Source organism: Oncorhynchus tshawytscha, unplaced genomic scaffold (assembly GCF_018296145.1).
Source record: "Oncorhynchus tshawytscha isolate Ot180627B unplaced genomic scaffold, Otsh_v2.0 Un_contig_2848_pilon_pilon, whole genome shotgun sequence".
Lineage (NCBI taxonomy): Eukaryota > Metazoa > Chordata > Actinopteri > Salmoniformes > Salmonidae > Oncorhynchus > Oncorhynchus tshawytscha.
This window is the reverse complement of record NW_024608348.1, coordinates 10001-35000: the sequence shown is the minus strand read 5'-3', so window position 1 is coordinate 35000 and position 25000 is coordinate 10001. Positions and strand designations below refer to the sequence as shown.

Here is a 25000-nt window from a genome sequence, read left to right as displayed (position 1 = left end):
GCCTCCCTATCAAATCTAAAAATCTCAAATAGAAAACCGGAGATAATGAACAACAATGACAAATGGTTTGATGAAGAATGCAAAAATCTAAGAAAGAAATTGAGAAACCTGTCCAAGCAAAAACATAGAGACCCGGAAAACCTGAGCCTACGCCTTCACTATGGTGAATCACTAAAACAATACAGAAATACACTACGGAAAAAGAAGGAACAGCATGTCAGAAATCAGCTCAATGTAATTGAAGAATCCATAGACTCTAACCACTTCTGGGAAAATTGGAAAACACTAAACAAACAACAACATGAAGAATTATCTATCCAAAATGGAGATGTATGGGTAAACCACTTCTCCAATCTGATTGGCTCTATAACAAAGAACAAGGAGCAAAAACATATACATGATCAAATACAGATCTTAGAATCAACTATTAAAGACTACCAGAACCCACTGGATTCTCCAATTACCATGAATGAGCTACAGGACAAAATAAAAACCCTCCGCCCCAAAAAGGCCTGTGGTGTTGATGGTATCCTCAATGAAATGATCAAATCTACAGAAAAAAAATTCCAATTGGCTATACTAAAACTCTTCAACATCATCCTTAGCTCTGGCATCCTTAGCTCTTCCCCAATATTTGGAACCAAGGACTGATCACCCCAATCCACAAAAGTGGAGACAAATTTGACCCCAATAACTACCGTGGGATATGCGTCAACAGCAACCTTAGGAAAATCCTCTGCATTAATCACTAACAGCAGACTCGTACATTTCCTCAGTGTAAACAATGTACTGAGCAAATGTCAAATTGGCTTTTTACCAAATTACCGTACAACAGACCATGTATTCACCCTGCACACCCTAATTGACAAACAAACAAACCAAAACAAAGGCAAAGTCTTCTCATGCTTTGTTGATTTAAAAAAAGCCAGACTCAATTTGGCGTGAGGGTCTGCTATACAAACTGATGGAAAGTGGTGTTGGGGGTAAAACATACGACATTACAAAATCCATGTGCACAAACAACAAGTGTGCGATTAAAATAGGCAAAAAAACACATACATTTCTTCCCACAGGACCGTGGGGTGAGACAGGGATGCAGCTTAAGCCCCACCCTCTTCAACATATATATCAACGAATTGGCGCGGGCACTAGAAAAGTCTGCAGCACCCAGCCTCACCCTACTAGAATCTGAAGTCAAATGTCTACTGTTTGCTGATGATCTGGTGATCTGTCACCAACTAAGGAGGGCCAACAGCAGCACCTAGATATTCTGCACAAATTCTGCCAGACCTGGGCCCTGACAGTAAATCTCAGTAAGACCAAAATAATGGTGTTCCACAAAAAGGTCCAGTCGCCAGGACCACGAATACAAATTCCATCTAGACACCGTTGCCCTAGAGCACACAAAAAACTATACATACCTTGGCCTAAACATCAGCGCCACAGGTAACTTCCACAAAGCTGTGAAAGATCTGAGAGACAAGGCAAGGGCATGCTATGCCATCAAAAGGAACATAAAATTCAACATACCAATTAGGATCTGGCTAAAAATACTTGAATCAGTTATAGAGCCCTTTATGGTTGTGAGGTCTGGGGTCCGCTCACCAACCAAGAATTCACAAAATGGGACAAACACCAAATTGAGACTCTGCATGCAGAATTCAGCAAAAATATCCTCTGTGTACAACGTAGAACACCAAATAATGCATGCAAGAGAAGAATTAGGCTGATACCCACTAATTATCAAAATCCAGAAAAGAGCCATTAAATTCTACAACCACCTAAAAGGAAGCGATTCCCAAACCTTCCATAACAAAGCCACCACCTACAGAGAGGTGAACCTGGAGAAGAGTCCCCTAAGCATGCTGGTCCTGGGGCTCTGTTCAAACACAAACAGACCCTACAGAGCCCCAGGACAGCAACAGAATTAGACCCAACCAAATCATGAGAAAAACTAAAAGATAATTACTTGACACATTGAAAATAATTAACAAAAAAACAGAGCAAACTAGAATGCTATTTGGCCCTAAACAGAGAGTACACAGCGGCAGAATAACTGACCACTGTGACTGACCCAAAATTAAGGAAAGCCCTGACTATGTACAGACTCAGTGAGCATAGCCTTGCTATTGAGAAAGGCCGCCGTAGGCAGACATGGATCTCAAGAGAAGACCGGCTATGTGCTCACTGCCCACAAAATGAGGTGGAAACTGAGCTGCACTTCCTAACCTCCTGCCAAATGTATGACCATATTAGAGAGACATATTTCCCTCAGATTACACAGATCCACAAAGAATTCCAAAACAAATCCACAGTGTGCAATCACAGCAGCAAGATTTGTGACCTGTTGCCACAAGAAAAGGGCAACCAGTGAAGAACAAACACCATTGGAAATAAAACCCATATTCATTTTCCATGTTGTACATGAACTATTTGCACATCATTATAACACTGTATATCGATGTCACATGACATTTGAAACGTCTCTTTTCCTTTGAAACTTGTGAGTGTAATGTTTACGGGTAATCTTTAAGGTTTATTTCACTTTGGTTTATTATTTACTTCACTTGCTTTGGCAATTTAAATATATGTTTTCCATGCCAATAACTCCCTTTGAATTGAGAGAGAGAGAGAGAGCGAGAGAGAGCGAGAGAGAATACTCCTGCCCTGTGATAGGCTATAATCACTATATGGGTCAACATCTTACATCCTACTTCCTAACAAAGAAGACCAAGGAAGTAATACCAAGAGGACCAAGGAAGTAATACCAAGAGGACCAAGGAAGTAATACCAAGAGGACCAAGGAAGTAATACCAAGAGGACCAAGGAAGTAATACCAAGAGGACCAAGGAAGTAATACCAAGAGGACCAAGGAAGTAATACCAAGAGGACCAAGGAAGTAATACCAAGAGGACCAAGGAAGGAACCTCTTCAAAACAAACAGAAATATTACAACCCATATATGACCTGCAGTAGTGACTGAACGCCATCCCTCTGTTCTCAGAACAGCCTCTCTATTACATCATCACACTGAATGAGAGACGAAAAAAATACGAGCCTCGTTGCTGCACTGCCAGGTTCACCATGACAACCGAGCTGTAGGGAGGATGATCCTCGCGTTGCCATGGCAGACAGGTTTTGCAACAATAGTCTCCACACTGCAGTGGAGGAGGAGGGAGATGTCTGTCTGTTATAATGTGGAGGAGGGGGAGATGTCTCTGTCTGTTATAATGTGGAGGAGGGGGAGATGTCTCTGTATGTTATAATGTGGAGGAGATGTCTCTGTATGTTATAATGTGGAGGAGGAGGGAGGGGGAGATGTCTCTGTCTGTTATAATGTGGAGGAGGAGGGGAGATGTCTCTGTCTGTTATAATGGGAGGAGGAGGAGAGGAGGAGGAGGAGAGATGTCTCTGTCTGTTATAATGTGGAGGAGGAGGGGAGGAGATGTCTCTGTCTGTTATAATGTGGAGGAGGAGGAGGAGAGATAATGTGGAGGAGGAGGAGGGGGAGATGTCTCTGTCTGTTATAATGTGGAGGAGGAGGAGGGAGAGGAGGAGGAGGGGGAGATGTCTCTGTCTGTTATAATGTGGAGGAGGAGGGAGATGTCTCTGTCTGTTATAATGTGGAGGAGGAGGAGGAGGGGAGATGTCTCTGTCTGTTATAATGTGGAGGAGGAGGGGGTGGAGATGTCTCTGTCTGTTATAATGTGGAGGAGGAGGAGGAGAGGGGGGAGATGTCTCTGTCTGTTATAATGTGGAGGAGGAGGAGGGGAGATGTCTCTGTCTGTTATAATGTGGAGGAGGAGGAGGAGGGGGAGATGTCTCTGTCTGTTATAATGTGGAGGAGGAGGAGGGGGAGATGTCTCTGTCTGTTATAATGTGGAGGAGGAGGGGAGGAGATGTCTCTGTCTGTTATAATGTGGAGGAGGAGGAGGAGGGGGAGATGTCTCTGTCTGTTATAATGTGGAGGAGTCTCTGTCTGTTATAATGTGGAGGAGGAGGGAGATGTCTCTGTCTGTTATAATGTGGAGGAGGAGGAGGGGGAGATGTCTCTGTCTGTTATAATGTGGAGGAGGAGGAGGGAGATGTCTCTGTCTGTTATAATGTGGAGGAGGAGGAGATGTCTCTGTCTGTTATAATGTGGAGGAGGAGGAGTTATAATGTGGAGGAGGATGTGTCTCTGTCTGTTATAATGTGGAGGAGGAGGAGAGATGTCTCTGTCTGTTATAATGTCTCTGTCTGTTATAATGTGGAGGAGGAGGAGGGGAGATGTCTCTGTCTGTTATAATGTGGAGGAGGGAGATGTCTCTGTCTGTTATAATGTGGAGGAGGAGGAGGGAGGATGTCTCTGTCTGTTATAATGTGGAGGAGGAGGAGATGTCTCTGTCTGTTATAATGTGGAGGAGGAGGGGAGATGTCTCTGTCTGTTATAATGTGGAGGAGGAGGGGGATGTCTCTGTCTGTTATAATGTGGAGGAGGAGGAGGAGGATGTCTCTGTCTGTTATAATGTGGAGGAGGAGGGAGGAGGAGGAGATGTCTCTGTCTGTTATAATGTGGAGGAGGAGGGGAGATGTCTCTGTCTGTTATAATGTGGAGGAGGAGGAGGAGGAGGAGATGTCTCTGTCTGTTATAATGTGGAGGAGGAGGAGGAGGAGATGTCTCTGTCTGTTATAATGTGGGAGGAGGAGGAGGGGAAGATGTCTCTGTCTGTTATAATGTGGAGGAGGAGGAGGAGGAGGGAGATGTCTCTGTCTGTTATAATGTGGAAGGAGGGAGATGTCTCTGGAGGGAGGAGGAGGAGGAAGATGTCTCTGTCTGTTATAATGTGGAGGAGGAGGAGGAGGAAGATGTCTCTGTCATAATGTGGAGGAGGAGGAGGAAGATGTCTCTGTCTGTTATAATGTGGAGGAAGAGGAAGATGTCTCTGTCTGTTATAATGTGGAGGAGGAGGAGGAGGAGGAAGATGTCTCCTCTCTTCCCACAGGTCAGAAAAGACACTAAGAAAGCTAACGTCTGTCTCATTGCACTAAGCCTGCAGCTACAGCTAACAACATGTCATGTGTCAGACAGTGGGGATTCCTCCTTAGTAAAGTCAATGAGACAGTCCAGTGTGTTATGTGTGTGTTAACAGAGTGCTGTAGTCCATTGTGACTCCCCGACCAGCACCTCTGTGTTCTTAAACGACGGAGACCCATTTTGATTGAATGCATTCAGTTAAGCAACTGACTAGGTATCCTCCTTTCCCTTCTCTGACAGAGAGTATTATGTTCTGACACACACACACACACACACACACACACACACACAGTAGAACTAGTTTTAAAGACAAGGCACATTCCTTGAATACAAACAACAGATGAAGGACTGAACGTTGTTATTTTGGAGAATGTCTCAACGACGTCTTTCAGGTTACAAGGTAGTCATTTTTTATGGGATTTTCTCACCCTTTTTCTAACAAAAGGGAATTTGACTTACAGCAGCTGTTGTGTTGTCATCCAGACAATCTCTCTGAGGTCCGCATGTCACTACTACTCTGAGGTGAGGTTCACAGTAAACTAGCGTAACCATAGTGATGTGATTCCACTGAAGATCAGATGTACAAAACAAGAAGAAATTCAGCATCTTTACTTTCAAGAAACAATTTCTCCTCAACGTTTTTCTTAAGGAGAAGTATAACGAATAATGCACAACCATTTCTAATAACCTCTGAGGAATAGCAACTTGACTTAACTTTCTTCATAAGTCTATAGTGAAGGACAGAAGACATTTCTTCTTAAGAAGGTTTTGTGAATCTGGGCTGTGATGTCATTGTTGCCATCTCCTTGGCAACACAGTTCATGTCAACACATCAGAGACAATCAGCGCTAACTCAAGGGATAAGACACCTTTCTCTCACCGTTCTCACACTGAACACAAAGACAGGTGACAAACACTAATATCAGCCTTTCTCTGTTGCTACGGTAACACAAAACAGTGTGGTGATTGAGTCTGTCTATAACAGAACCACACCCTTCCTTACCTGAGACAGACAAAACCCCTCTAATGGTTAAGGTTAACATTGGGCAAACCTGATCCTAGATCTGTGGTTAAGTTAGTTTCTAATGGTTCAGGTTAAGATAGGTAATCCGATGCTAGACAGGTTTGCGGTTGGGGGCAAGTCCAGGGAGAACTTTTTCCACATTTTGTTACGTTACAGCCTTAATCTAAACTTGATTAAATAAATGTTGTTCCTCATCAATCTACACATAATACCCCATAACGACAAAGTGAAAACAGGTTTTTACAAATTTTAGCAAATGTATTAAAATAAAAAAACAGAAATACCTTATATGAGACTCGAAATTGAGCTCAGGTGCATCCTGTTTCCATTGATCATCCTTGAGATGTTTCTACAACTTGATTGGAGTCCACATGTGGTGAATTCAATTGATTGGACATGACTCGGAAATGCACACAGCTGTCTATATAAGGTCCCAGAGTTGAAAGTGCATGTCAGAGCAAAAACCAAGCCATGAGGTCGAAGGAATTATCCGTAGAGCGCCGAGACAGGATTGTGTCGAGGCACAGATCTGAGGAAGGATACCATAACATTTCTGCAGTATTGAATGCCAAAGCGTCACGTCTGGAGGAAACCTGGCACCATCCCTACAGTGAAGCATGGTGGTGGCAGCAGGATGTTTTCAGTGGCAGGAACTGGGAGACTAGTCAGGATCAAGGGAAAGATGAACGGAGCAAAGGTACAGAGAGATCCTTGATGAAAACCTGCTCTAGAGCACTCAGGACCTCAGACTGGGGCGAAGGTTCAGCTTCCAACAGGACAACGACCCTAAGCACAGCCAAGATAATGTAGGAGTGGCTTCGGGACAAGTCTCAATGTCCTTGAGTGGCTCAGCCATAGCCCTGACTTGAACTCGATCTAACATCTCTGGAGAGACCTGAAAATAGCTGTGCAGCGAAGCTTCCCATCCAACCTGACAGAGCTTGAGAGGATCTGCAGAGAAGAATGCAAGAAACTCCACAAATGCAGTTGTGCAACGTTTGTAGCATCATACCCAAGAAGACTTGAGGCTGTAATCGCTGCCAAAGATGCTTCAACAAAGTACTGAGTAAAAGGTCTGAATACTTCTGGAAATGTGATCTTTAAAAAAATATATATTTTAAATGTAGAAACATGTCTAAAAACCTGTTTTTGCTTTGTCATTATGGCGTACTGTGTGTAGACTGATGAGGGGAAAGAACTATTTCATCCATTTTAGAATAAGGCTGTATGTGGGGCAATGGCGTAGGAATTTTTTCCTACAACCACAGAGTTGTCAGTCACACCCTAGCTGGCTACACCCTGCAGTGCTTTACGTCTGAGGAAAAACATTTTCCATCCAGAAGAAAATGTCTGTTTGTGCTGCAGCAGAAGGAGCCAGACACTCATCTGGTATGGAGAGAGACTCGGCTGGAACATCTGGTATGGAGAGAGACTCGGCTGGAACATGAGACATCTGGTATGGAGAGACTCGGCTGGAACATCTGGTATGGAGAGAGACTCGGCTGGAACATCTGGTATGGAGAGAGACTCGGCTGGAACACTGAACATCTGGTATGGAGAGAGACTCGGCTGGAACATCTGGTATGGAGAGAGACTCGGCTGGAACATCTGGTATGGAGAGAGACTCGGCTGGAACACTGACACATCTGGTATGGAGGCTGGAACACTGACACATCTGGTATGGAGAGAGACTCGGCTGGAACACTGACACTGGTATGGAGAGAGACTCGGCTGGAACATCTGGTATGGAGAGAGACTCGGCTGGAACACTGACACATCTGGTATGGAGAGAGACTAGGCTGGAACACTGACACATCTGGTATGGAGAGAGACTAGGCTGGAACACTGACACATCTGGTATGGAGAGAGACTCGGCTGGAACACTAATACATCTGGTATGGAGGGAGACTCGGCTGGAACACTGACACATCTGGTATGGAGGGAGTATCGCCTTACTAAACACCCCATAGCAGCACACACACACACACACACACACACACACACACACCTTACAGCGTGAAGGTCACAAACACATTTTAGGACTAAGAGCTCACAGTGACATATTCTAGATTCTACCAACCTATGGCTGGTTTAAACAGGATGTGAAACAGAACAGAATCAACAAGGGACTTTTTCTAAAACTGTGACCTCCAGTCTCTCAGTCACAACATCGGCCCACAATAGCACAACAACGCAGCCTACACCCAAACACATCATTTCAGATGAGTTCCAATGCAACAGCATTCTGCACCTGTGTGAGAGACGGATAGACACCAGCTTATTCCATCACAGCTCGTACAGTGATGTAAGTCTATTATAGACTTCACTAGCTCATGTGACTGGGGCTAAATAAAACCAACTATCCTAAGCAGGCATGGCTGGACTGGGACGTGTGACATGACTGGCTCCTGTCAGACTGTCCTTTGTTGACTCCTAAATGGTACCCTATTCCCTATGAGGTCTGGTCAAAAGTTGTGCACTATGTAGGGAGTAGGGTGCCATTTGGAACAGATCCATAGCCCAGATCAGGTGAGGGTTAATGAGATCACACTGCAGTGACAGAATGACAGACAGCATTCCGGTCTGGACAGCACCCATCACATTACATAGCATAACATAACATATACTCCACCTTAACAGTCTGGACAGCACCCACCACATTACATAGCATAACATATCATAACATATACACCTTAACAGTCTGGATAGCACCCACCACATTACATAGCATAACATATCATAACATACACTCCCCTTTAACAGTCTGGACAGCACCCACCACATAACATAACATACACTCCCCCTTAACAGTCTGGACAGCACCCAAATCAAATCAAATCAAATTTTATTTGTCACATACACATGGTTAGCAGATGTTAATGCGAGTGTAGCGAAATGCTTGTGCTTCTAGTTCCAACAATGCAGTAATAACGAGCAAGTAATCTAACTAACAATTCCAAAAAAACTACTGTCATACACAGTGTAAGGGGATAAAGAATATGTACATAAGGATATATGAATGAGTGATGGTACAGAGCACATAACATAGGCAAGATACAGTAGCTGATATTCCAGTACAGTATATACATATGAGACAGTATGTAAACAAAGTGGCATAGTTAACATGGCTAGTGATACATATATTACTAAGGATGCAGTCGATGATATAGAGTACAGTATATACGTATGCATATGAGATGAATAATGTAGGGTAAGTAACATTATATAAGGTAGCATTGTTTAAAGTGGCTAGTGATATATTTACATCATTTCCCATCAATTCCCATTATTAAAGTGGCTGGAGTTGAGTCAGTGTCAGTGTGTTGGCAGCAGCCACTCAATGTTAGTGGTGGCTGTTTAACAGTCTGATGGCCTTGAGATAGAAGCTGTTTTTCAGTCTCTCGGTCCCAGCGACAGACAGCACCCATCAAGAACATAACATATGCACCTGTACTGACCTTGCCTTCTGGATGATAGCGGGGTGAACAGGCAGTGGCTCGGGTGGTTGATGTCCTTGATGATCTTTATGGCCTTCCTGTAACATCGGGTGGTGTAGGTGTCCTGGAGGGCAGGTAGTTTGCCCCCTTGGTGATTGTGTTGTGCAGACCTCACTACCCTCTGGAGAGCCTTACGGTTGAGGGCGGAGCAGTTGCCGTACCAGGCGGTGATACAGCCCGCCAGGATGCTCTCGATTGTGCATCTGTAGAAGTTTGTGAGTGCTTTTGGTGACAAGCCGAATTTCTTCTGCCTCCTGAGGTTGAAGAGGCGCTGCTGCGCCTTCTTCACGATGCTGTCTGTGTGAGTGGACCAATTCAGTTTGTCTGTGATGTGTATGCCGAGGAACTTAAAACTTGCTACCCTCTCCACTACTGTTCCATCGATGTGGATGGGGGGGGTGTTCCCTCTGCTGTTTCCTGAAGTCCACAATCATCTCCTTAGTTTTGTTGACGTTGAGTGTGAGGTTATTTTCCTGACACCACACTCCGAGGGCCCTCACCTCCTCCCTGTAGGCCGTCTCGTCGTTGTTGGTAATCAAGCCTACCACTGTTGTGTCGTCCGCAAACTTGATGATTGAGTTGGAGGCGTGCGTGGCCACTATATACTGTATCACCCCCGTAATAGCCCAACACCTGACCAGATATACTGTATCACCCCCGTAATCGCCCAACACCTGACCAGATATACTGTATCACCCCCATCATAGCCCAACGCCTGACCAGAAACTGTATCACCCCCATCATAGCCCAACGCCTGGCCAGATATACTGTATCATCCCCGTTATAGCCCAACACCTGACCAGATAAACTGTATCACCCTCGTTATAGCCCAACACCTGACCAGATATACTGTATCACCCTCATTATAGCCCAACACCTGACCAGATATACTGTATCACCCTTGTTATAGCCCATGCCTGACCAGATGTACTGTATCACCCTCGTTATAGCCCAACACCTGACCAGATATACTGTATCACCCTTGTTATAGCCCAACTCCTAACCAGATGTACTGTATCACCCCGTTATAGCCCAACTCCTGACCAGATATACTGTATCACCCCGTTATAGCCCAACGCCTGACCAGATATACTGTATCACCCTTGTTATAGCCCAACTCCTAACCAGATGTACTGTATCACCCTCGTTATAGCCCAACGCCTGACCAGATATACTGTATCACCCTCTGTATCATAGCCCAACCAGACCAGATATACTGTATCACCCTCGTTATAGCCCAACGCCTGACCAGATATACTGTATCACCCTTGTTATAGCCCAACTCCTAACCAGATGTACTGTATCACCCTCGTTATAGCCCAACGCCTGACCAGATATACTGTATCACCCTCGTTATAGCCCAACGCCTGACCAGATATACTGTATCACCCTCGTTATAGCCCAACGCCTGACCAGATATACTGTATCACCCTTGTTATAGCCCAACTCCTAACCAGATATACTGTATCACCCCGTTATAGCCCAACGCCTGACCAGATATACTGTATCACCCTCGTTATAGCCCAACCAGATATACTGTATCACCCTCGTTATAGCCCAACGCCTGACCAGATATACTGTATCACCCCAGATTACTGTATCATAGCCCAACGCCTGACCAGATATACTGTATCACCCTCGTTATAGCCCAACGCCTGACAAGGATGTTTCCCCTCTAGGTGTCTGACTGGAAGAGATCGACTCAGAATGAATCAGACATTCTGTAAGTGCCGACTGATGGAAAAGATTAGAAGCCTGTTTTAAACACATCCAATTCCAGGAGAGCTAGTTTATTGTGAAGCGCAAAGGAGCTATGAAGGAGCTAAGAAAACACAGGATTAAGGTACAGGCCGATGGTATTGGAACAGACTAGCGGCCTGTCCAGGGGGTGCACCTGTATCAAGCTGTGTCATGCTACAGAAATAGGAGATGGGCTCCTGCTCCTACGAGCCACTCTCCTAGGAGCAGTCCTTTTCCCATAAACCTCTCCACAGTGAGGGAATTGAAACGTCTCGTTGTAAAGGGCACAAAGCCACGAGGGAGGAGAGAGAGAGAGAGAGAGAGAGAGAATAACAGAGAGGGATAAGAGAAGGTGAAGAGAAATGGATAGAAAGACAGATCAATGGAGAGTAATAAGGAGAAAGACAGACACAGAGGTAGAGATCGATAGACATTTCTCTCTCTCTCTCTCTCTCTCTCTCTTGTTATGTCTCTATCAATTTCTCTACCCATGTGTCTCTGTCTTTCTCCTTACTTTCTATCCATTTCTCTTTTCCTTCTCTATGTCTCTCCGTTTTGCTCTCCCTCCCTACGGTCTCTCTCTCTGCTGAGTCTCTGTCTCAGAGGAGGGCTGTAGGTTCATGTCATAACATGTTCTGCTAACAGCTAGCAGGGTTGAGTCATTCCCATTCAAACACATTAGGAGTTGTTTGGATCTGACTGGCTAACTGACTGACTGTTCTCTATCATTCTCTACCTGTCCCTCTCTCTGTCTTGTTCTGTCAGTCTGAATCAACACCACCTCCTCTGAATCAGCACACTCCCTCCTCTGAATCAACACACTCCCTCCTCTGAATCAACACACTACCACCTCTGAATCAACGCACCACCACCACCTCTGAATCAACGCACCACCACCACCTCTGAATCAACGCACCACCTCCTCCTCCGAATCAACGCTCCACCTCCTCCTCCGAATCAACGCACCACCTCCTCCTCCGAATCAACGCACCACCTCCTCCTCCGAATCAACGCACCACCTCCTCCTCCGAATCAACGCACCACCTCCTCCTCCGAATCAACGCACCACCTCCACCTCCTCCTCCTCCGAATCAACGCACCACCTCCTCCTCCGAATCAACGCACCACCTCCTCCTCCGAATCAACCACCACCTCCTCCTCCGAATCAACGCACCACCTCCTCCTCCGAATCAACGCACCACACCTCCTCCGAATCAACGCACCACCACCTCCTCCGAATCAACGCACCACCACCTCCTCCGAATCAACGCACCACCACCTCCTCCGAATCAACGCACCACCACCTCCTCCGAATCAACGCACCACCACCTCCTCCGAATCAACGCACCACCACCTCCTCCGAATCAACGCACCACCACCTCCTCCGAATCAACGCACCACCACCTCCTCCGAATCAACGCACCACCACCTCCTCCGAATCAACGCACCACCACCTCCTCCTCCGAATCAACGCACCACCACCTCCTCCGAATCAACGCACCACCACCTCCTCCGAATCAACGCTCCACCTCCTCCTCCGAATCAACGCTCCACCTCCTCCTCCTCCGAATCAACGCACCACCACCTCCTCCGAATCAACGCACCACCACCTCCTCCCTCCTCCGAATCAACGCTCCACCACCTCCTCCGAATCAACGCTCCACCACCTCCTCCGAATCAACGCTCCACCACCTCCTCCGAATCAACGCTCCACCTCTCCGAATCAACGCCCACCTCCTCCGATCAACGCCACCTCCTCCGAATCAACGCCACCTCCTCCGAATCAACGCCACCTCCTCCGAATCAACGCCACCTCCTCCGAATCAACGCCACCTCCTCCGAATCAACGCCACCTCCTCCGAATCAACGCCACCTCCTCCGAATCAACGCTCCACCACCTCCTCCGAATCAACGCTCCACCACCTCCTCCGAATCAACGCTCCACCACCTCCTCCGAATCAACGCCACCTCCTCCACCACCTCCTCCGAATCAACACCACCTCCTCCGAATCAACACCACCTCCTCCGAATCAACACCACCTCCTCCGAATCAACACCACCTCCTCCGAATCAACACCACCTCCTCCGAATCAACACCACCTCCTCCGAATCAACACCACCTCCTCCGAATCAACGCACTACCTCCTCTGAATCAACACACTACCTCCTCTGAATCAACACACTACCTCCTCTGAATCAACACACTACCTCCTCTGAATCAACACACTACCTCCTCTGAATCAACACACTACCTCCTCTGAATCAACACACTACCTCCTCTGAATCAACACACTACCTCCTCTGAATCAACTCTACAGCCCTGCTCAGAATAGTTTTCATGATGGTCCTGTATGGGGAGGCTGACAGGCGAACATTAGGGAGCCGTTACACCAGCAGGTTAATAATGCCTGGCTCTTTCACTGCTCTTTACTTCATTGAAAAAAAGACCAATAGACTCATACAGGCCTTCCCATTTCATCCCTAACTAGTAACAGACAACAGCATACCTTACTCATCTAGCCTGAATAGAAGTTATGCATACAAATAATTAGAGTATTACTGTATCAATCAACTAAAACACTAATAAATATGTTTCCTGACCAGAATAAAAGCGGTTCTGTTTTCAGCCTACTGAGACCCTGTGGTGTATGATGTAATGTAGATTTTACTGAGCGGGCGGGTCAGCCACAGTGAAGGACGCAGGCAGGACACAGAGAGGTGCACAACAACATTAATAATAGCCTCCATCTGTCTGTGTGTGTGGGTCTGTCCGCCCAGTACCAGGGATCTGTTACATCAGTGCTGGCCACAGACCTCAGCATAAGGACAGGCTTACTGTGTGTTGCTTGGTTACAAAGCCTACAGCTAAAAAAAAATGACTTGATGACTCCGGTATTAAAACGTTCATAAGATGACACTGGTCTAAACTCAAACTGAAACGGCAGGTAACCCGATCAAAACCACCAACTGTCTGTCTGTTAACAGCAGGTAACCCTATCAAAACCACCAACTGTCTGTCTGTCTGTCTGTCTGTCTGTCTGTCTGTCTGTCTGTCTGTCTGTCTACAGTGTTAATTTTCTCTCTCTTCACTCCTCTGAGGTAAAATAGACACGGGATCCTGTTGGAAGGAATCAAGCAATCAAAGATAAATACAACAGAAGCAAGAGGATTCTTACCTTCTTCTGGTACCACACCACAGCATCTCGCACTTTGGACGCCATTTACATGTCAGAGGTCACCAGCTGGGGCATTTTAGGCTGTAAAACGGAGAGAACGAGAGAGAGAGAGAGAGATCAGTCAATGAGGAGTCTGTGTTGCTCCGCATAGCTTTTAAAGCCTCTACCTGCTGGGCAGGTGTGTCATGCTCTGTGACATCACACACACACACACACACCTCATTAATAGTGGGGCGAGCCTTTGAGAGGAACAGGCAGTCTCTCTTGACAGTACCTTGGCTCCCGCGACATATACACACACACACGAAGTGGAGAAGCTAATTAGGAAGCTGGCGGTGCTGTGTTGCTGCCACCATCCTATTCATATTCAATACCAGACACACAGAGCGGTCAGCAGAGGAGCTGGTCTGGTCAGAGATCAGACTGAGGGGAGTTAAGTTAGTCTCTCTCTCTAAACAGATGGGCTGTTAGTCTCTCTCTCTAAACAGATGGGCTGTTATGTGAAGGGGAGTTAGTCTCTCTCTCTAAACAGATGGGCTGTTATGTGAAGGGGAGTTAGTCTCTCTAAACAGATGGGCTGTTATGTGAAGGGGAGTCAGTCTCTCTCTCTAAACAGATGGGCTGTTATGTGAAGGGAGTCAGTCTCTCTCTCTAAACAGATGGGCTGTTATGTGAAGGGGAGTCAGTCTCTCTAAACAGATGGGCTGTTATGTGAAGGGGAGTTAGTCTCTCTCTCTAAACAGATGGGCTGTTATGTGAAGGGGAGTTAGTCTCTCTCTAAACAGATGGGCTGTTATGTGAAGGGGAGTCAGTCTCTCTCTAAACAGATGGGCTGTTATGTGAAGGGGAGTTAGTCTCTCTCTCTAAACAGATGGGCTGTTATGTGAAGGGGAGTTAGTCTCTCTCTCTAAACAGATGGGCTGTTATGTGAAGGGGAGTCAGTCTCTCTCTCTAAACAGATGTCAAACAGCTTGCTCTTTCCATCTGACGGTGTTAAACAGCTTGCTCTTTCCATCTGACGGTGTTGAACAGCTTGCTCTTTCCATCTGACGGTGTTGAACAGCTTGCTCTTTCCATCTGACGGTGTTAAACAGCTTGCTCTTTCCATCTGACGGTGTTGAACAGCTTGCTCTTTCCATCTGACGGTGTTGAACAGCTTGCTCTTTCCATCTGACAGTGTTGAGTTTGGGAAACCCTGCTCTAGGGTTTCAAGTACACTTGGACGTTCTGATTTAAGTACACTACAACGTGTTAAGTACACTGCGATGTTTTTAAGTACACTTGGACATTTTTAAGTACACTACGATGTTTTTAAGTACACTGGGACATTTTTAAGTACACTACGATGTTTTTAAGTACACTTGGACATTTTTAAGTACACTACGATGTTTTTAAGTACACTGGGACATTTTTAAGTACACTACGATGTTTTTAAGTACACTTGGACATTTCAAGTCTTTATTTGATGAGCAGATGTTTCTGGGTGGGACCTTCTTGTTTTGTCTTCTGGCTCTGCACAATAGCTGGGTGTGTGTGACACCGCATCTCATTCAGCACACACACATTCTGTGAGGAGTCTTTTCCACCTTCAGCGTTTGATTGAGCCTGGCATTGTGTGCTAGATGGGCGGTGTAAGGGGTTGGCACTTTTGGGACTATTATATTCCACCAGGCAAGCGTAGTAAAGCGCAGCAGAGTTACTTGGAAGAAAACAAAATGTTATTTCCCAGGTCTGACGGCAGTTGGTTCCCCTCCATAGAACTGTCGTGGTCCAGGAGGAAAGTGGTGTTCCTAGAATATAAATACTATTTCTCACAGAGACTATTTATAGCTAGGAGGAAATGTCTGTTTTTCTTAAAGAGAGGTCTCATTCCTGACTGATTACACTGTTGCTAGGATGCTCCTCCCAGTCCAATCCTTCTGCTCTATTTCTCTCTGTGTGTGTGTGTGTGTGTGTGTGTGTGTGCGCACACCTGGCAACGACATCAAAAGCAGATCCTCCACTTCAAAAACACACAGCTTCCATGTCTTTGCGGCTTAAGAACCGAGCTTTAGATAGACTGACGCTAGAGAATCAGATCACAGTGATCTGTAGTGATGACATATGAGGTCGACACCTAGTCCCCAGGCGGCACCTGGCATCCTGTTCAGGAGGAATAAACAGAACAGAGCTGTTTATATCATCATGCCACACAGTGAGCTGCAGAGCTAATAGAACAAGAGAGACTGTAGCATCACACAGTGAGCCAGCAGAGCTAATAGAACAAGAGAGACTGTAGCATCAGTGAGCCAGCAGAGCTAATAGAACAAGAGAGACTGGCATCACAGTGAGCCAGCAGAGCTAATAGAACAGGAGACTGAATAAAGCCAGAGACTAGAACAAGAGAGACTGTTCACACAGTGAGCCAGCAGAGCTAATAGAACAAGAGAGACTGTAGCATCACACAGTGAGCCACAGAGCTAATAGAACAAGAGAGACTGAGCCACACAGTGAGCCAGCAGAGCTAATAGAACAAGAGAGACTGTAGCATCACACAGTGAGCCAGCAGAGCTAATAGAACAAGAGAGACTGTAGCATCACAGTGAGCCAGCAGAGCTAATAGAACAAGAGAGACTGTAGCATCACAGTAATAGAACAAGAGAGACCAGCAGCAGGCTAATAGAACAAGAGAGACTGTAGCATCACACAGTGAGCCAGCAGAGCTAATAGAACAAGAGAGACTGTAGCATCACACAGTGAGCCAGCAGAGCTAATAGAACAAGAGAGACTGTAGCATCACACAGTGAGCCAGCAGAGCTAATAGAACAAGAGAGACTGTAGCATCACAGTGAGCCAGCAGAGCTAATAGAACAAGAGAGACTGTAGCATCACACAGTGAGCCAGCAGCATCACAGTGAGCCAGCAGAGCTAATAGAACAAGAGAGACTGTAGCATCACAGTGAGCCAGCAGAGCTAATAGAACAAGAGAGACTGTAGCATCACAGAGCTAATAGAACAAGTGAGCCAGCAGAGCTAATAGAACAAGAGAGACTGTAGCATCACACAGTGAGCCAGCAGAGCTAATAGAACAAGAGAGACTGTAGCATCACAGTGAGCCAGCAGAGCTAATAGAACAAGAGAGACTGTAGCATCACACAGTGAGCCAGCAGGGCTAATAGAACAAGAGAGACTGTAGCATCACATAATAGAACAAGAGAGACTGTAGCATCACAGTGAGCCAGCAGAGCTAGAACAAGAGAGACTGTAGCATCACACAGTGAGCCAGCAGAGCTAATAGAACAAGAGAGACTGTCATCACAGTGAGCCAGCAGGGCTAATAGAACAAGAGAGACTGTAGCATCACACAGTGAGCCAGCAGAGCTAATAGAACAAGAGAGACTGTAGCATCACAGTGAGCCAGCAGAGCTAATAGAACAAGAGAGACTGTAGCATCACAGTCAGCAGAGCTAATAGAACAAGAGAGACTGAGCATCAGCAGAACAAGAGAGACTGTAATCAGAAGCAGAGAACAAGAGACTGTAGCATCACAGTGAGCCAGCAGAGCTAATAGAACAAGAGAGACTGTAGCATCACACAGTGAGCCAGCAGAGCTAATAGAACAAGAGAGACTGTAACATCACAGTGAGCCAGCAGGGCTAATAGAACAAGAGAGACTGTAGCATCACACAGTGAACCAGCAGAGCTAATAGAACAAGAGAGACTGTAGCATCACAGTGAGCCAGCAGAGCTAATAGAACAAGAGAGACTGTAGCATCACAGTGAGCCAGCAGAGCTAATAGAACAAGAGAGACTGTAGCATCACACAGTGAGCCAGCAGAGCTAATAGAACAAGAGAGACTGTAGCATCACAGTGAGCCAGCAGAGCTAATAGAACAAGAGAGACTGTAGCATCACAGTGAGCCAGCAGAGCTAATAGAACAAGAGAGACTGTAGCATCACAGTGAGCCAGCAGAGCTAATAGAACAAGAGAGACTGTAGCATCACAGTGAGCCAGCAGAGCTAATAGAACAAGAGAGACTGTAGCATCACAGTGAGAACAAGAGAGACTGTAGCATCACAGTGAGCCAGCAGAGCTAATAGAACAAGAGCTAATAGAACAAGAACAAGAGAGACTGTAGCATCACAGTGAGCAGAGCTAATAGAACAAGAGCTAATCAGAACAAGAACAAGAGACTGTAGCATCACAGTGAGCCAGCAGAGCTAATAGAACAAGAGAGACTGTAGCATCACAGTGAGCCAGCAGGGCTAATAGAACAAGAGAGACTGTAGCATCTTCAACTGAGATCACAGAGGTCTCTCTGGTCGCGTCTACACTTGACACTTACATGCGACTTCTATCTGAATACGACGATCACATTGAAAAGACTGGTCTCGACACACAAGTCACTTTGTGGTGTGATTGTGTTCAGATCTGTCTGACCACTTCAGGAGGTGGTCTGGGATGCATTGTGTGAGCATTTCTCCTCAGTCTGGACGCCATCTTCAGGAGGTGGTCTGGGATGCATTGTGTGAGCATTTCTCCTCAGTCTGGACGCCATCTGTTCACCGAAAGCGCATAAAGTGTGTGACATCATCAGCAATCGTCTCCAGTCTCCAGAAAACGTGTGTTTTGGGACCGAGAGGCACCGTTTCATTATAACGTTGGAGAAATACGTTCCTGGTGTGTGAGGAACATGTTTACTGGCCTCATAAATGCAAGACAGATAGCTAATATTTATATCATGTGTTGTCAGACAGAGGAGGACTTCAGCCTGTAGTCTGTAGCTTCATTAACACACTCAAACACTCTCTCACACTGTCCCACACATTCACATAGATGAAGAGGAATTCACACACACTGATTGGACACTCCGGGCCGCGAGCAGAAGGCATTTCACTTATTCTGTGATGAGTGTTTTTACATTTGACGAGGTCCTCGCTGAAGGAGTGTTGAGAGACAGCGAGACAGAAAATACAGATTGTTGAGGAGTTAGGCTAGCTGGGATAAATCTGAATGTGATTCCCAGTATTTCAGGTCATTGCCTGTTCTCTCTAGCTAAGCCCCCTTTCATCCAGAAATGATACGGTTGCTTTAAAAAGAGATTAAACTTCATAGTTCAATGTTTGTGTTTTTAGTCTGCTGATGTAGACTATCTGGTACAGCCTGCCTGTATGTAGACTGTCATGTCTGGTTTTCAGCCAGTCTGTATGAGACTATCATGGCTCTGGACAGCCAGCCTGTATGTAGACTGTCATGGCTCTGGTACAGCCAGTCTGTATGTAGACTACCATGGCTCTGGTACAGCCAGTCTGTATGTAGACTACCATGGCTCTGGTACAGCCAGTCTGTATGTAGACTACCATGGCTCTGGTACAGCCAGTCTGGCTCTGGTACAGCCAGTCTGTATGTAGACTACCATGGCTCTGGTACAACCAGTCTGTATGTAGACTACCATGGCTCTGGTACAACCAGTCTGTATGTAGACTACCATGGCTCTGGTACAACCAGTCTGTATGTAGACTACCATGGCTCTGGTACAACCAGTCTGTATGTAGACTACCATGGCTCTGGTACAGCCAGTCTGTATGTAGACTACCATGGCTCTGGTACAACCAGTCTGTATGTAGACTACCATGGCTCTGGTACAACCAGTCAACAACCACCTCCTCAGCTGTTTTGGAGTTGTCTAAAGCTGCTTGTTAGTCACTATAATCACAGTGAGATTAGACCTAGCTACTCCTTAGTGACAACACTGCATGGGCCAAGCAATCACACACACACACACACACACCAATGTTCCACAGCGTCATCCAGATAACTAAACAGGAAAATTGTTCCTCAGTTTACATGGAAACTAGACTAGCCAGAAAAACCTGGACGGTTCACGGGGAGCGTTCCCAAAAACATCTCCTGTTATGTTGAGGAGTCTTGCTACTTGCCAAGGGTTCTGTGTTAACTCTCTAGAACACACACACACACACACACACACACACACACACACACACACACACACACACACACACACACACACACACACACACACACACACACACACACACACACACACACACACACACACATGTGCGTGTACTAGTAGTGTGATTCAGCAGAGACCAGGTTTGTGTGTGTGATTCAGCAGAGACCAGGTTTGTGTGTGTGTGTGTACAGCACATCCCCTCATATCTCACTCAAAACAAATAACAGCAGTATCCATATAATGACTACCTTCAGGTTAATCTCTTGTGGATTGACGATGTAATCTGGCAAAATTACACAAAATGTTAATTCTGGGTTACCTTCAGCTCAACTCATTCAGTCACAGTTTGGGCTAAATATTAATCAATATTACTGGGAAAGGGGACACCTAGTAACCCAAAGGTTGCTGGATCCAATCCCTGAGCTGACAAGGTAAAAATCTGTCCTTCTGCCCCTGAGCAAGGCAGTTAACCCACTGTTCCCCTGAGCAAGGCAGTTAACCCACTGTTCCCCTGAACAAGGCAGTTAACCCACTGTTCCCCTGAGCAAGGCAGTTAACCCACTGTTCCCCTGAGCAAGGCAGTTAACCCACTGTTCCCCTGAGCAAGGCAGTTAACCCACTGTTCCCCTGAGCAAGGCAGTTAACCCACTGTTCCCCAAGGCAGTGAGCAAGGCAGTTAACCCACTGTTCCCTGAGCAAGGCAGTTAACCCACTGTTCCCCTGAGCAAGGCAGTTCACCCACTGTTCCCCTGAGCAAGGCAGTTCACCCACTGTTCCCCTGAGCAAGGCAGTTCACCCACTGTTCCCCTGAACAAGGCAGTTCACCCACTGTTCCCCTGAACAAGGCAGTTCACCCACTGTTCCCCTGAACAAGGCAACTGTTCCCTGAACAAGGCAGTTCACCCACTGTTCCCCTGAACAAGGCAGTTCACCCACTGTTCCCCTGAACAAGGCAGTTCACCCACTGTTCCCTGAACAAGGCAGTTCACCCACTGTTCCCTGAACAAGGCAGTTCACCCACTGTTCCCCTGAACAAGGCAGTTCACCCACTGTTCCCTGAGCAAGGCAGTTAACCCACTGTTCCCCTGAACAAGGCAGTTAACCCACTGTTCCCCTGAACAAGGCAGTTAACCCACTGTTCCACTGAACAAGGCATTTAACCCACTGTTCCCCGGGCGCTGAAGACGTGGATGTCGATTAAGGCAGCCCCCCCACACCGCTCTGATTCAGAGGGTTAAATGAGGAAGACGCATTTCAGTTGAAGCCATTCAGTTGACTAGGTCTCCCCCTTTTGTTGCACGAACACTTTAATTTTCCATTATAAATATCTGAATATCTGCTGCTGATGAGAGGTTAGGAGCAGGGCCTCTCTGAGCTAGATCTGTCTGAGATGACATCTACAAACGGTCTGTGTGTAGGTACCTGAGCAGGGCCTCTCTGAGCTAGATCTGTCTGAGATGACTTCTACAAACTGTCTGTGTGTAGGTACCTGAGCAGGGCCTCTCTGAGCTAGATCTGTCTGAGATGACTTCTACAAACTGTCTGTGTGGAGGTACCTGAGCAGGGCCTCTCTGAGCTAGATCTGTCTGAGATGACATCTACAAACGGTCTGTGTGTAGGTACCTGAGCTGGGCCTCTCTGAGCTAGATCTGTCTGAGATGACTTCTACAAACGGTCTGTGTAGGTACCTGAGCAGGGCCTCTCTGAGCTAGATCTGTCTGAGATGACTTCTACAAACTGTCTGTGTGTAGGTACCTGAGCAGGGCCTCTCTGAGCTAGATCTGTCTGAGATGACATCTACAAACTGTCTGTGTGTAGGTACCTGAGCAGGGCCTCTCTGAGCTAGATCTGTCTGAGATGACTTCTACAAACTGGTCTGTGTGTAGGTACCTGAGCAGGGCCTCTCTGAGCTAGATCTGTCTGAGATGACATCTACAAACGGTCTGTGTGGAGGTACCTGAGCAGGGCCTCTCTGAGCTAGATCTGTCTGAGATGACTTCTACAAACTGTCTGTGTGTAGGTACCTGAGCAGGGCCTCTCTGAGCTAGATCTGTCTGAGATGACATCTACAAACGGTCTGTGTGTAGGTACCTGAGCAGGGCCTCTCTGAGCTAGATCTGTCTGAGATGACATCTACAAACTGTCTGTGTGGAGGTACCTGAGCAGGGCCTCTCTGAGCTAGATCTGTCTGAGATGACTTCTACAAACTGTCTGTGTGGAGGTACCTGAGCAGGGCCTCTCTGAGCTAGATCTGTCTGAGATGACATCTACAAACTGTCTGTGTGGAGGTACCTGAGCAGGGCCTCTCTGAGCTAGATCTGTCTGAGATGACATCTACAAACTGTCTGTGTGGAGGTACCTGAGCAGGGCCTCTCTGAGCTAGATCTGTCTGAGATGACTTCTACAAACGGTCTGTGTGGAGGTACCTGAGCAGGGCCTCTCTGAGCTAGATCTGTCTGAGATGACTTCTACAAACTGTCTGTGTGGAGGTACCTGAGCAGGGCCTCTCTGAGCTAGATCTGTCTGAGATGACATCTACAAACTGTCTGTGTGGAGGTACCTGAGCAGGGCCTCTCTGAGCTAGATCTGTCTGAGATGACTTCTACAAACTGTCTGTGTGGAGGTACCTGAGCAGGGCCTCTCTGAGCTAGATCTGTCTGAGATGACATCTACAAACTGTCTGTGTGGAGGTACCTGAGCAGGGCCTCTCTGAGCTAGATCTGTCTGAGATGACATCTACAAACTGTCTGTGTGGAGGTACCTGAGCAGGGCCATAGGGCAGGCTGAGCATCTACCACCTCACTATCAGATTAGGTGTTGGGGTCATTTACTAACTAACCTAAAATGGAGGTAGATCTGTGTCACAGCCTCACAGTGCCTTTACAGAGAAGCAGAGACAGAGTGAAAGACACCATGAAAAGGGCTTCATAATAGGATGTTGACTCCTCTGGTCTAAACCTTTCTGCTTGAGGTCCAAATGGCACTCAATTCCCCTTTATAGTGCACTACTTTTGACCAGGGTCCATAGGGCTCTGTTTAAAAGTACTACACTATATAGGGAATGGGGTACCGTTTGGGACTCTCGACCAGTCTCTCAGTGGACCTGTAAGTAGGTCAGGGCAGAATAACAAACCGGGCGCTGGGGGAACATAAAAATAGATTCCTGAACCTCTTACCCCCTACAGAAGGCTAGGAACAGGGTTGGAGTTAAAACCTACAGGAGGCTAGGAACAGGGTTGGAGTTAAAACCTACAAGAGGCTATCTCTCCAGGAACAGGGTTGGAGTTAAAACCTACAAGAGGCTATCTCTCCAGGAACAGGGTTGGAGTTAAAACCTACAGGAGGCTATCTCTCCAGGAACAGGGTTGGAGTTAAAACCTACAGGAGGCTATCTCTCCAGGAACAGGGTTGGAGGTAAAACCTACAGGTCCACTACGGCCTTTCTCCCTCCTCCTCTCAGCCTCTCCCCCTCCTCCTCTCAGCCTCTCCTCCTATCAGCCTCTCCCCCCTCCTCTTAGCCTCTCCTCCTCCTCCTCTCAGCCTCTCCTCTCAGCCTCTCCTCCTCCTCCTCCTCAGCCGCTCTTCCTCCTCTCAGCCTCTCCCCCTCCACCTCAGTCTCTCCCCCTCCACCTCAGTCTCTCCTCCTCCTCCTCTCAGCCGCTCTTCCTCCTCTCAGCCTCTCCTCCCCTCCTCTCAGAGCCTCTCCCCCTCCTCTCAGAGCCTCTCCCCCTCCTCTCAGAGCCTCTCCCCCTCCGCTCAGCCTCTCCCCCTCCGCTCAGCCGCTCCTCCTTCTCCTCCTCTCAGCCTCTCCCCTCATCCTCCTCCTCCTCCTCCTCAGCCTCTCCCCCTCCTCCTCCTCAGCCTCTCCCCCTCCTCCTCCTCTCAGCCGCTCCCCCCCCTCCTCTCAGCCGCTCCCCCTCCTCCTCTCAGCCGCTCCCCCTCCTCCTCTCCCACTCCCCCTCAGCCCTCCCCCTCCTCCTCTCAGCCGCTCCCCCTCCTCCTCTCAGCCGCTCTTTCTCCTCCTCCTCTCCCCCTCCTCCTCTCAGCCTCTCCCCCTCCTCCTCCTCTCAGCCCCTCCTCCTCCTCCTCTCAGCCTCTCCCCCTCCTCCTCTCCCCCCTCTTCCCCCCCTCCTCAGCCTCTCCCCCTCAGCCTCTCCCCCTCAGCCTCTCCCCCTCTCCTACTCCCCCTCCTCTCAGCCTCTCCCCCTCCTCCTCCTCTCAGTGACTTACTACCAGAGATCAAACCACCAGTATCTCTACCACGTGCCGCTACTTGGATGGGTTAAAAAGGAGAAAAGGAGAGAGAACCAGACTAAGGAGTGTTCAGGTCCCTGCCAATCAAAACCATCTGGATTCCATTGCAGCCAAGGACAGCGTAGTTCAGTGTGTGTATGTTGGAGCCCTGCTGAGTGAAACAGGTCAATATTATAGATGTGGAAATGACAGAGAACCATACGAGGGGCCAGGCTTCTAACTGTTCTGACACCATTGGGGTGCTAACTGCAAGCTAGGCTGGTCTCCTTGTCTAGCTACCTCATCATTGTGTTATGGTTGCAGAGCATCACTCTGGACAGGGCAAAGCAGAACAT

At 47.2% G+C, this 25000-nt stretch overlaps 1 long non-coding RNA gene across 2 annotated transcripts in view; it reads right to left on the bottom strand.

Moving 5' to 3' along the window:
* Nucleotides 1-25000, bottom strand: part of LOC121843470 — a 47217-nt gene that overhangs the window by 17315 nt on the left and 4902 nt on the right. The window contains exons 1-2 of one of the 2 annotated variants that reach the window (XR_006081581.1): nt 16427-16486; nt 14455-14535 (exon numbers count right to left, since the gene is read on the bottom strand). This is a non-coding gene — a long non-coding RNA (uncharacterized LOC121843470). Of the gene's footprint in view, nt 1-14454; nt 14536-16426; nt 16487-25000 lie in introns of those variants that run through there. The other variant, XR_006081580.1, reaches the window with a different exon arrangement.